Consider the following 14,436-nt stretch of genomic DNA (forward strand, 5'->3'; position numbering starts at 1 on the left):
TCAAATTGCCCTTCCTTCTCCCCAGCTTAGTCTTTTCATGCTAGGGACCTTAGTTTCATTCAATGGCGTCCAACTTTTTGCAACCCTATGGACGCAGCACACTTTTTTCTGGCACATAAGTCAAAGTTTGTCCAGCCTCTGCTCATTACCCAGTTCCAAAGCCACTTGCACATTTTTAGGTAAATATGTTACCACTGCACTCTACTTCAGAGAAGGCAATGGCAAGCCACTCCAGTACTATTGCTTAGAAAATCCCATGGATGGAGGAGCCTGGTAGGCTGCAGTCCGTGGGGTCACTAAGGGTCGGACACGACTGAGCGACTTCACTTTCACTTTTCACTTTCACACATTGGAGAAGGAAATGGTAACCCACTCCAGTGTTCTTGCCTGGAGAATCCCAGGGACGGGGGAGCCTGGTGGGCTTCCGTCTATGGGGTCACACAGAGTCGGACACGACTGAAGTGACTTAGCAGCAGCAGCACTCTACTTATCATACCAATTACTGTCTTAGCTTGTGCTACTGAACAAAATACCATAGACTGGGTGGCTTAAACACCACACATTTTTCTCACAGTTCTTAGAGGCTGAGAGTCCAAGATTAGGTGCCAGCACAGATTCTTGGGGAGGGCCCTCTTCCTGGCCTGCAAATGGCTACTCTCTTGCTGTATCTTCACATGGCTAAGAGAGAGAAAGCTCTTCCCTCTTCTGTGTCTTATAAGAATTAGTGAATCCATCATGAAAGCTCCAGCCTCATGACCCCATCTAAGCTTAATAATTTCCCAAAGACTCCACCTCCAAAAACAATCACATTGAGGTTTAGGGCTTCAGGATATGACTCTGTGTGGGTGGGTGGGTGGAGGAGACATTCAGTTACAACCCTACTAGGTTTAGAAACAACTGTTTTCTCACTCAGTCCCTGTCATAATTCTGAAGCTGTACCAGTTTCCCTGTGCATACATTTTATCAGTTTCTCTTCCTAACCTTCTTATTAACAGCCACCCAGAAGATCCCCTGGAGAAGGAAATGGCAACCCACTCCAGTATTCTTGCCTAGAAAATTCCATGGATGGAGGAGCCTGGTGGGCTACAGTCCATGAGGTTGCAAAGAGTCAGACATGACTGAGTGCCTTCACTTCATTCTACAAGAATTTGTTCTATTTTAATGATGCTGCTGTCATAATGATAACAGTCGAGACCTAGAAGCCAAGGTAGATAACTCACGGAAATAAGCTTGGCCGGGGGTTTGAAACTTCAGCTCTACTTGTTCAAAAAGTATGTGGGAAAATACAAAGAAAGATCCCACTTGGATTACAGCCAGAGTGTAACTGACAGACACATAGGAAAATTATGTACACTTATTAGTATGTTGAGAAATCCAATTTTTTTTTTGGTCTTTTGCCTTGTCTAAATCAATGAAACTAAAAATTATAAGATTCCAAGGTCACACATGAAATCACAAGACTTTTAAACACTCCAAGATAGATTTAGTACATTTAAATCTACATTTTAGGGTTACTTTAAAATATACATAAGAAAAAACATTAGGTAAAAATATTAAAATTGCAGTAGCAACGGAAATGGCAACCCACTCCAGTGTTCTTGCCTGGAGAATCCCAGGGACAGGGGAGCCTGGTGGGCTTCCGTCTATGGGGTCGCACAGAGTCGGACACGACTGAAGCGACTTAGCAGCAGCAGCAGCAACTATATTAAGATAGTGGAATTACAGTATTTTTCTCTATTTCTTCAACTGTTTTGTAATGTCGCTATGGTTACATCACTTTTATCAAAATTCTGATTTAAAAATGAACAGTCTCAAGAAGCCACAACTTCTCAAGGCAACTACAGAGTTGCATCCAGCTGTAATAAACTATCTAAACACCCTTTCAGGGAAATTTCAAGAAATTCTGCTTGATCTTGGACTTTTATCCAAATTACTAATTCATCTTATGAACTGATATCCTAAAATGTATTTTTCCAATTTAGATCCTTTTTTTTCAAACATCTGGATTTTTTACTTTCTAAACTTGACTACATTAGATTAAAAAAGAGGAAGGGGAGCATTTTAAAATCCCCCTGCAGTGAAACTTAACGAGATGAAAGTCACATAAATCATTATGCAAAATCATCTTATTATTCCTTACCAGAAACCTAAAACATTTCGCAGATTTAACAATGATGTTAATTATATTTTTCCTAAGACTAATTAATTCAATTACCCTGTTTGATGTTAATGGTACTCCAGAAAAGACTCTTAAATATATATGTAATTTGGGACTTCCCTGGTGGTCCAGTGGTTGAGAATCCACCTTGCAACGCAGAGGATGCAGGTTCAATCCCTGGTCAGGGAACTAAGATCCCACATGTTTCAGGGCAACTGAGCCTACACATGGCAACTAGAGAGTCTGTGCATCACAAGTAAAGATCCTGCAAGATACAACTAAGACCTGACACAGCCAGGGCTTCCCTGGTGCTCAGTGGTAAGGAATTCACCTGCCAATGCAGGAGACACAGGTTCGATCCCTGGTCTGGAAAGATACCACATGCCATGGAGCAACTAAGCTCATATTTCATAACTACTGGGGCTGTGGTTTAGAGCCTGGGAACTGCAACTACTGAAGCCTGTGCACCAGTGTCTCCTGCTTGGCAGGCAGATTCTTTACTGTTTACCTGGGAGGCCTGTATGAGGTTTAGGGGAGTGGTTTAAATATAACTGTGTAGACTGGTGAGTGTCTTTTCATGTAAAATGTCTTAAAGAGTTTTCTAAAGAAGTATATCTGTATCCACTTCATCCTTTTTCATGGCTGTCTAATATTCTACCAGGAGGGTATGCTATAATTTATTCCAGTGATGAGCACAACATGCTTTCATCTTCATGTATTCCCCTTTCTTCAAGGAAAAATCATGTAATATTCTCTATGAAACTATGATATTATTTCTGTATTATAGATACACAGAAATGAAACTTTTGGTTTAGAAGTATACACTTTCAAAATTGATAGAAACAGCTAAACTTCTACCCTAAGAAGATAAAATTGTTCATACTCTGTTCAACAGTTTGAGAGGCTACTTTCCAATTTGATACTTTGCTAAGGTTTTCCAATTTTTGCCAATTAGCAAAGATTTAAAAATATCTTATCTCATTGATGTTTTGAATTTCTTTTATTATTGGTGTGTTTGAGTATCTCTTCAAAACTGTAGGCTATATTTCTACTTCTATGAATTCCCTACTTATATCCTTTCTCATTTTCTACCAGGTTGATTTGAAGGCACACCTGTATACCTTGAATATTAACTTTGTCTATTACATGTCAAATATTTTAGCCCAGGCCACCACTACTTGTCTTTTTTAATGCTATTTAAGTTTGACATCTCATTTGAAATGGCTTTCACTGTCCTGAAATTTTTAAAAAATTCATTTCTTCCAAAATATTTGCCATTTTATTTTTTACTTACTGAATGTATTTAGTCCAACTGGAACTTAGTTTTGAGAGTGCCACGAAGTGAGTACTTAATTATCTTTTCCTCAATAGGATAGCCAATTGTCTGACATCATTTATAGACTAGCTCTTCCATTACTTACTTGTTTATCATACAATAAATTCTTCTGTAACCATGGAGCTCCTCCTTAATTCCTTATTCTGTTCCTTTGATCAACATGCTCATTCCTACTCCAAACTCTTATTAATAATTATAATTTTATGGTATGTTTTTTTATCTTTGAAAACAAAAGGTAAATTCCCTTTTGTTATGCTTCATATTGAAACTTATCTGTCTATTGTGGTGCACTTTCCTTCTCAAAACTTCAAACATCAGTTGGTCAAATCCCATTTTAAAAATTCTGTTGGATTCCTAATTAGGATTACACTGTCTTTACTGACTAATTTGGTAATTAAGTTCTCACATTCAGGAATATACTATTCTTCTATCAGGTTAAGATCTTCTTGTACTTTTTTTCTTCAGATGGTGCAACATATTTCTAAAAATTTCTTAAGTATTTTATAATGTAGGCTTCTATTTTTCTGTTTTTCACAGTTGGCTATTGCTGGTTTATAAGAAATCTAATGAATCTTCTAAGTTTATCTGATAGCCACTTGGTTTATTGAAATCTCTTTTTGATTCAAATCATTTTCTGTTGCCTGTCTTATATTTTCTAAGTAGATAATCATATGAACTGCAAATAGTAACCATAATATATTCCACCTCACTCCTCTTCCCCATTATCTAGAAGTTATTTTTCTAGTTTCTTAATGTACTGGCTACTTTGACCAATGTTCCTTTCTTTTAATGAAAGTACTTCTAATAGTTCACTATGACATTTAATACAGGTTTCTGTAGTCTCTTTACAAGATTATGTTTAGTTGATAAAAAGTTGTCAGGGATAACTGAATTTTAGAAAATGATTTCTTTTCTTTAGCATCAAAGAGAGAAACATACACTTTCCTCCATTAACCTATTAATATAGTGAATTACATTAATATATTTCCTAATACTGGAAATAGATGGGGAAACAGTGGAAACAGTGTCAGACTTTATTTTTTTGGGCTCTAAAATCACTGCGGATGCTGTTTGCAGCCATGAAATTAAAAGATGCTTACTCCTTGGAAGGAAAGTTATGAACAACCTAGATAGCATATTAAAAAGCAGAGACATTACTTTGTCAACAAAGGTCCGTCTAGTCAAGGATATGATTTTTCCAGTGGTCATGTATGGATGTGAGAGTTGGACTGTGAAGAAAGCTGATCGCCGAAGAATTGATGCTTTTGAACTGTGGTGTTGGAGAAGACTCTTGAGAGTCCCTTGGACTGCAAGGAGATCCAACCAGTCCATTCTAAAGGAGATCAGTCCTGGTGTTCATTGGAAGGACTGATGCTGAAGCTGAAACTCCAATACTTTGGCCACCTCATGCGAAGAGCTGACTCACTGGAAAAGAGTCTGATGCTGGAGGGATTGGGGGTGGGAGGAGACGGGGACGACAGAGAATGAGATGGCTGGATGGCATCACCGACTCGATGGACATGAGTTTGAGTGAACTCCGGGAGTTGGTAATGGACAGGGAGGCCTGGCATGTTGTGATTCATGGGGTCGCAAAGAGTCGGACACGACTGAGTGACAGAACTGAACTGAACTGAATACTGAATCAATATTGCTAAGTCACTTCAGTCGTGTCCGACTCTGTGCGACCCCATGGACGGCAGCCCACCAGGCTCCGCCATCCCTGGGATTCTCCAGGCAAGAACATTGGAGTGGGTTGCCATTTCCTTCTCCAACGTGTGAAAGTGAAAAGTGAAAGTGAAGTCGCTCAGTGGTGTCCGACTAGTAGCGACCCCACGGACTATAGCCCACCAGGCTCCTCTGTCCATGGGATTTTCTAGGCAAGAGTACTGGAGTGGCTTGGAATTCTACGTATCAGAACTGGTATGATTCAAAGCTAGGCTCTGGAGTCAGATGCCTGGGTTCAAATCCCAAATCTTTCACTAACTAGTTATATGATTTTAAGCAAGTTATTTAACTTCTTTGTGCTTTAGCTTCTTCATTTTAAAAATGATGACAATAATATCTACCTCAAAGAGTCGTTTTAAGGATTAAGTAAACTAATATATATAAAGTTGTTTACAATAGTATACAGAATACAGAACACATTTAATACATAAAGAATTATTATCATTTACTGAGTGCCTTACATTTGCTAGGGTATGCAGCATTACAGGGGTCAGCAAACTAAGACCTGTGCACTGAATGTGGCCTCCTGCCAGCTTTTATTGGAATGCAGTTATACCCAATATTTATAATTTATCTATGGCTATTTTTAAGGCTCCTAAACCACAGTGGAGAAGGAAATGGCAACCCACTCCAGTGTTCTTGCCAGGAGAATCCCAGGGACTGCGGAGCCTGGTGGGCTGCCGTCTCTGGGGTCGCACAGAGTCGGACACTACTGAAGTGACTTAGCAGCAAACCACAGTTAAGTAGTTGCAACAGAGTTCATACGGCCATGAAGCCTAAAATACTTGCTATCTGCTCCTTTACAGAAAAAAACAAAACTGCCAACCTGTGAAGTACTCTTCAAACTCACAGAGTTCAGTCTAACAGATGAGACAGGCAAGTTAAAATATATATATATAATATATACACGCTACAGTATGTTACATACACATTCATGATATTCTGAGCATACTGTGGAAATATATGGCAATTCAGTACTAAACTACAGAAAGGATTCACACAAGAGAAGAGGTATTTTATTTATTTTTTTTTAATTTACTTTTCATTGTAAAATATTTTTATATACCTTTCTCTCTTATCCAAGTGTGTGAATTGCTAGACAAAAGGAATACAATGTTGATTTCTGTGACATTCATATTCTAAGTATCCAAAACATTTAAGCTTTATAACAAATGATAGATACAAAAGTGAATGGTGAAAACAAGAACTTGGATACCCCAACAATGATTAGAAATGCCTATCAAAGGTCTAGATATAAGAATCCCATGGCAAGTATTTTACTTGCCATGTTAAATAGGCTCTTTCTTTTTTAATCCCTATAACAGCTAATTCTGGGAGACAGAGCCCTGTATTACCCCTCTTTAAAGTGAAGAAACTAAGGTAAAGTAATATGTTCATGTTCATAACAGCCAGGAAGGGACGAAGTCAACAGAGAAACCTATACCTGCCTAACAAAAAATACATGCTGTTTATACAACAAAGTTGGCAAGTGGTGGGAAATAGATATAGTCAAAGAATTTGTTGTTGTTTAGTTGCTAAGTCATGTCCGACTCTTTGAGACCTCATGGACTGTAACCGGCCAGGCTCCTCTGTTCATGGGATTTCCCAGGCAAGAATACTAGAGTGGGTAGCCATTTCCTTCTCCAGGAGATTTTTCGGACCCAGGGACCAAACCTGCATCTCCGGCATTGCAGGCAGATTCTTTACCACTGAGCCACCTGCGAAGTCCAGCCACAGGATATCATCAGAGTACAAACTCTTAACATAAAGACAGAAACTGAGCAATGATTTAAATAAATTTGTATTTTTGAAGGAATAGTCTGGAAGCAGCCTGAAGATGAACTAGAGGGACAGCTGCCCACACATTCTACTCAAAGTCTACTCTGTCACACACATGAGACCAGTTTTGGTCAGGTTCAAGTAATCGATGAAAAAATATAATTGCTAGCACACTATGGCATTTGAGGAATAATGATCTGAACTATTGGAAAGAGCTAGTCCTAATACAGAAGAAACAAAAATATATTTCATAAACTACTAACTAAAATGTAAGGGAAAATATATATTGCAAATGAAAATATTACATAGAAAAAAATCAAGTCTAAGAATGAAACTGTGATTGAGAATGGCTGTCACAAAAAAGACTCACAGACTTAAGAGAATGAATTTATGGTTACCGAAGGGAAAGGTGGGAGGGAGAGATACAATGGAAGTTTGGGATTGACATGTATACACTGCTATATATAAAACAGAAAACCACCAAGGACCTACTGTACAGCAAGGAAACACTGCTCAATACTCTGTAACAACCTAAATGAGAAAAGAATTTGAAAAAGAATAGATGCATGTATAACTGATCTCTCTCCCGAAACATAGCATTGTCAATCAACTGTACTCTAATTAAAAAAAAAAAAAGTCTTTGGAAAACAAAAAAGAATGGCTATCACAAGCCAACCAAAAAATCGGAGAATGAAAACACAATAAAATCACAAATTAAAAAATCACGTCTTCACTTTTATTTTTATTTAAGCCAATCTTAAGACAAATGGATTTTTAAGTAAATGAAATCACTACTCCCTTCAAGCTAGATCTCAACAAAAGTACACAGTTGTATTTGACATCTATTCCTGCAAAGAAAGCATATAATTACTTTTTAAAGAAAAGTCTTAACTATGCTTTAAAATGTACTTAAACATCTGTTTAGAACTGCCAGAGAAGTAGGCAGATTTTTTTTTCCTCCTCACTGCTGCTGCTGCTGCTGCTATGTCACTTCAGTCGTGTCCGACTCTGTGTGACCCCATAGATGGAAGCCCACCAGGCTCCCCCGTCCCTGGGATTCTCCAAGCAAGAACACTGGAGTGGGTTGCCATTTCCTTCTCCAATGTGTGGGGAATTGGATTTCACTAAGAAATCACTTAAATTGTTTAAATTATTCTGTTCATATATATGTTAAAATGTGGATTCTGAAGAAGGAAAGCAGAACACAGTAACTCAGACATTTTTGATAGAGGTTGATTAACAAGTTATCAAATTTAGAGATCTTTTACACCAAGGTTTATTTCAAAGCACATATCATACTTACTTTGTATTTCTAACAACTAGCACATAAGCAATCTCAAGAAATGAGGCAGGAAGAGATGGAAGTCAATCAGAATAGTTTCATCTGTAAAATGAGAGTACCACCACATATCTGGCAGTCTGTATAGGATTTAAAAAAATATAATCAACTTTCCAGTCAGAGTTCAAGTGGATCTTATTACTATACATACAGAAATAGTCATCTACTTGGAAAAAAAAAAAACACACACACACACATAAGGAATTCACTTTTACATATTTCTATCCCACTGTGGAAAGACTAGCTGAATTTCCTTGGAATAGATCAGTATTCTCTTGCAAAGAGGAAAACAGGCATTGGATAGGGACAATGAAAGATTAATAAGAATGGAAAGAAAGCTTTTAAAATGTGCACTCTTTGCCAAGAAGGCAGTTAGAAGTTTTGAGTAAACTAAATGTTTACTGGAATACTATTATTTACAGAACTTTGGAGGATAAAGCTTGAACTCTTGATTTCTGGTCTTACTAAAAAAAGGCTGCATTGCTTCCAATGTAGTAGTATTAATGTAAAAACATACGGTACATTAATACCATCATGGTTTCCAACATCTCTTTGGGTGCTCACAATATTTCTGTGGGGAAAACAGGATATATATTACTCTCCATTTTAAGAACTGGGAACCCAAGACTCAAAAAAAAAAAAAAAAACCTAATATGAAATCATATGGCTAATAAGGATAAAGTTGGAACTAAAATCCAAAGTACTTTATCTCCTATTTAGGAAACTGCAACAGCTGGAATAATGAAGCTATTTCAAATACTGACAAAAGCGGGGTGGCAGAGTGAATTGTTAATTTCTCCTTAAAGCGAAATTTAAAAAGCTTAACTTTTATTATGCAGCAATTCATGAAGGCTTGAAATATAGTTCAAAAGGTCTATAATGCCTTAAAACTGAAAACAGTACACACACACACACACACAAAGTAAGGAAAATGCTAGTGTAAGTAAAAGGGCAAAAGTTAACTTCAGTTTGGGGGTTGTGTTGGTTTGTCTGCTTTTAATGTCTTTAAGAGGAAGAAAAGAAACTCTATTGATTTTACCCAGACAGCTCTCCATCTTATATATCTTTACTTTTCCCAGCACCTAATGCTATCTCAGACATACAGAATGTATTCACTAATTCCTACTGATTCAAGGAAACCTCTCATGCTATATTCCTACTTTCTTGATAGGACAAAATACAGAGTAACCCTAGCCAGTTTGATTCATGCAACCATAACCCGAAGCACCACTATTACCTGGTAATGGTACATGAAACACAATGTGCTGAAGGAAACAGAACTGCCTTAGAAACACACACCTGTAAATTTAGAAACTTCAAGAGATATTTCATGTAGAGGAATTTTCAAAATAACTGATACTTACCCTTTAAATCACTGTAACTTATCTTTAAACAATCATAATGAAAATATTTTAAAAGAGACTTCTAGGTCTTTTTTCTTTACCTCAATCTACACGTGATACAATCTTTTCTTGATGACTCAAGCTCGTCAATGTAAATGTCAATTATTAGGCTATTCTATAAAACAGTGACTCTTGGAGTTACTGAGGGATGTTGCAACTGTTCTTCTCTTTACTAATTCATCCTCAACTACTTTTACAAACAATGTTTCCTGCTGCCTGCTCCCCAGTTGTCACTTACAGGCCACCAGCATCCTAGTCAAGGCTTCTAAAATGACAGTTGTAGTTTAAAATATGTACAACCTGAATAGGCAGTTGATATACTTAACCTTATACAGATTCTAAATCAAGCCCTGGAGTAGCTATTTTCACTGCTCTAAGGACTAGCTCAAAGGCTCTTCTTCTTTCACTTCCTAGTTCTGAAACTCAGTCTAGGCAGTTGCTAGAAGTCTGGTCACAAAACAACAATTTACAATAGAAGTTATTTCTGCATGTTCTCTTTATTTTTATTTTAACATATGGAAAAACATAAATGATACTCAAAAACACACAAAACAACCATGTAGACAAATGATGTGAGGCAGCTCATATTATGTGCTATATGGACAATTAACTAGCCAATTATTAGCCAACAGTTAGCAAACTAGGCCCGCTGGTCAAATTCTGCGATTGGAAGAAAACAAATAAAAAAGGATAGTCAACAGAGACTATAAGTGGCCCACAAAGCCTAAAGTATTAGCTATTTGGCACTCTACAGAAAGTCCGCTGATCCCTGATCTAAGCTATAATAAACACACACATATAAAATATACAAGCTACTCCTCAAACATAAAGCTTAAGTTATTAATATGTCAAAGTAGATGCAGCATTCTTCCAGTGATGGCTTCACAATGATACAGGCAAACTGTCCTGTCCAGCCCTGCCTATTCCTTTCTTGACCATGTCATGGCGCTTAGCCAAAATCTTGACTTTAACTTGCTTTTCTTCTTCCTCCTGATACTCACCCTCTCAGACTGGTCTCCTTGAATGTCTTTCCTTTTGCTCGATCCTGAAATCCTTCCTAAGATTCAAGTCTGACTTCTTCTGAATGCCTTTCAGGTTCATTCCTGCCCTCAGTAGCCTCACTTTCCTTTAAATTCCAGTCCTTGCCACATAATTTAATAAGGCCATCTTCTATTTTTTGTTAAGGACTTCTTGTGTGTTAGGCTAGTATCCCCAACTAGTCTACTTGAAGGAAGGAAACACATCCCATTGCTTTTGTATCCCCACTCTAATAGCTCACCATCCTCTGAGCATGTCATCTCCCCAGAGATGACACATGCAACTCTCTATCTTGAGAAAAAAAAGCCGGAGGCCTGGTAATGGGTGATAAGTGATTGGAAATATCAAAGGAAGACACCTACAAAGGAACTTGATGTAAGACCATAGATTACACCACAAACTTATAAAGTATATGTGAAAGGTAAGCAAAACTACCACAGTGGGAGGATGGAGATAAGATCAAGGGATAAAGAGGCTACAGCACAACACTCTGAAATAAAATGAGGCCAAAATATTAAGAAAATAGTAAAAGCTCCCAATACAGGTTAAAAAAAAATTGTCTTTCACCATTATTGGTCATTCATTTCTTTTAAGCAAGCAGGTCTCGACACTGATATCCATAGGGGCCATTTTTCTTTTTCTTTTTGCAATGTGATAAACAGAAGCACTGAAAAAGACTCAGTGGAATTGCAGGCAGAGCATTCTAAACCTTTGGATTTACAATATTGTGAGTTTATTTGAAATCTGCTAGAGACTGCTCGGGGGAAAAAAGCAATCATTTATCTTTTGATCACCTGGCTAATAAAATTGGAAATCATATGCATAGCCCTACATCATTCTCAAAGACATTATCTAGACTCATTTTCAAAGAAAAATGCACCAAGAACATTAAAAAAAAAAAAAAACTTTAGGTTACCTCATCAAACTGTATTTTAAAAATACAGGCAAAATAGAAGATGCACAAGCCTTGGGTATATACACATTAAAATATACAAATATTTTTTAAACAGACATAACTATTAACCATAAATCTAAACTAAAATTATAAATTAAATGCTCTTTACCTAAGTAAAGCTACAAAAGATGATGAGAATATTAATCATGCATCCCTATTCTTTTCTGGGTTTTGTAGCCTCTCAATCCTGACCTCTGCCTGGCTGGTCAGGGAAAAGGAAGAAATTTTTTCTTAATCAGAAATAAAATATGCTTAATATTATACCATAGAACTTAAAAAATTAAAACATAATTACTAAATGCCGGAGAAAATAAATCAGCTTTCAGTTACCCATATAAAGGGGGAAAGTGATGACACATATGACATCAAAAGGTAATCCTAAATCTGTTTTTTAATGCATATCATTAATTTGGGAGAAGTAAATTACCTCTATGTTTGATTGAAACCAATGTTAACCAGCAGTTAATTTTTCCTAAACAGTCAATGATTTTTGAGGGTTCAGACAAAATGGAAAAAGAGGGAGTTCATTCAGAAGCATACAGGTGGTTAAAAGCAGCCAGCCTGGGATAAAAAAATTTTCAGTTAACCTATCCAAGAAAACTGAGAGATGTTCTCTGAAAGGAAAAATGAAAATTTCATAAAATTTACTGTGACAGTGCTAAAATTTTGAAACAAAATTATTTATAAAATTTTTAACAAATTTTTTTTTCCCTGTCAAGTCAGTATCCTCTCTTCCCACTAACTGGTATAAGTGGTGATGGCAAGAATCATCAGTGGGTTAAGAAGCTGAAAGCAAAATTTTAGGCACTAAATTACAGAAGATGTGTTACAACAAATCCTTTTTATCACTGTTTTAAGTCCACCATCTGTCTCAGTGTGCACTTTTATCTCATTACTTGAGCAAAATCAAATCAACCGAGAAAATATCAAAAAGGCAGGAGACTCATTTCTCTGGACTATTTTTAGGTGATTTAAAAGCTTACACGATGGCAAGAACTACAGATTTAGCAAATAACACAAAAACTAAATATTTATCCAAATACAAGATCATAGCCATAAGACTCATTTAGTTTCTGCCTAACATATGGCTCCAACTCCTGGGTGGCATATGTTTAGCACTAGTGCTGGTACTATTATGGTGATAAAATATTATAGTAACAGTTCAACTTTTCATTCTTATAGTACAGAAAAATACCAATTTTGCTTTCAAGAACTAAAAACACGGAAAGCAGCAAAATCGTTTTGCCGCTCAATTTTGAGTCCACAAATCTACATGCACATGAGCTTTAGAGTCAAAAAAAAAAAAAAAAATCCCGTCAGCCTGATATTCTTAGTTAATAGAGGCTCAGAGGCAAAGGTGTCCAAAGGAACTTACATGAAATTTCACAAAAGAAAATCCCGAATTTACGATTCCTAGCACCCCCACTATCCATTACCCACCACCTAACCCCACAAAAAAATAGCCCTTTTTTTTTTTTTTTAACGCTAACAATTTAATGAAAGAACGACCAACATTAATTAAAATAGCCGCTTTTCTGCCCGCGATTTTACGGCTAAATTATGAGTTCATTTTCCTTTACCTAACACATGACGTCCTTCCACCGCCGTGTCAAAAGTTCAAAGATCCAGGTTGTTAAACAGGGCGAGGACTGCAGCCTGGAGTCCAACCCCCCCGCGACTGAACAGGTGGTTAACTCAGCCGGCTGAAGGAACGGCCAGGTACCGGCACCCGCCAAACGAGATCAAACACAGCCGGGCGGGTTTTCGAGGTTTGAACCCCAACAGGCGCGGGGGGAAAGTCTCTTCAGAGGGGCGTTCAAGTTCGGCGGCCGGCGGGCGGCCACGACCCCGGGCGCTGCGGACGCTCGGCGATCCTCTCCGGGAGGGCTCCGGCACTCGACCCCCGGCGCCGCCAGGAGCGGCGCTGCTCGCCGCGGGCCGCCGGCCAGGGGGGCGGAGGGAGGGCCGCCCGCGCCCTCGCGCCGCCTCCGCGGGCTGCCGGCGGGGCCGTGGCCGCGCCCCCGCGAGCGCCTCCCGGAGAGAATCGGGCCCGGCAGGTGCCCGGCAAGCGGATGCGTCGCGCCCGCGGCCCACTCCCCGCGCTGGGTTGAGCGCGCGCCCCCGGGACGGGGTGGGCCGCGCCCCTCGACGGGCCCGGACCCGCGCTCGGCGCCCCGGCCCTTCACGCGCAGCCTAACGGTTTCCGCGACGCCTGCCCCGGGGCGCCTCCGTCTCGCCCGCCTTTCCCGAAGGCAGCGCCCGCGCTCTCACCTCCGAGTCGCGCCGCTCTGAGGCGGAGGAAGGCGGCTACCCCGGCGCCTCTTCTGCGGGCTCCCGATCGTCCCCGCGCCACCTCAGCGGCAGAGCCAGCTCTCGGGGCCGCCGCAGCCGCCGGCGCACTGACTGTTGGGGTGGTTTCCCGGCAGTGACGGCGCCGCCTCAGCCCCGCTCCTCGCTCCCTCGCCGCGTAGCTCCCGCTTTCTGTTTCACCCGAGGGACCGCGAACGCCGCCGCCGCCATGCTTACTACGGAGCCGGGAGGAGGAGCCCGGAGTCGGCTCGCCGAGTGCGGCTGCGCGAGCCCCGCCGACGGCGCCCCCGGCCGGCCCGGACCCCGCGCCCCCGCCCCGCGCCCGCCGCCCCGCGGGCCGTTCCCCGGAGCGCCGGCGGCCGAGGAAGCCCACCTGGCCGCAACCCGGGACGC

General features: G+C 39.9%; 1 protein-coding gene across 4 annotated transcripts in view; it reads right to left on the reverse strand.

Moving 5' to 3' along the window:
• Positions 1-14,144, reverse strand: part of FNDC3A (fibronectin type III domain containing 3A) — a 117,978-nt gene extending 103,834 nt beyond the window's left edge. Inside the window, exon 1 of one of the 4 annotated variants that reach the window (XM_055426108.2) lies at positions 14,005-14,144. The gene's annotated coding sequence lies outside the window, so the exon portion shown is untranslated. Of the gene's footprint in view, positions 1-8,301; positions 8,383-13,313; positions 13,632-14,004 lie in introns of those variants that run through there. The other 3 variants (XM_055426110.2, XM_055426107.2, XM_088842749.1) reach the window with 3 other exon arrangements.
• Between the last annotated feature and the right edge of the window lie 292 nt (positions 14,145-14,436).

The sequence above is a fragment of the Moschus berezovskii genome, chromosome 13 (assembly GCF_049115385.1).
Source record: "Moschus berezovskii isolate FMDL1 chromosome 13, NW_MosBer_1.0, whole genome shotgun sequence".
Lineage (NCBI taxonomy): Eukaryota > Metazoa > Chordata > Mammalia > Artiodactyla > Moschidae > Moschus > Moschus berezovskii.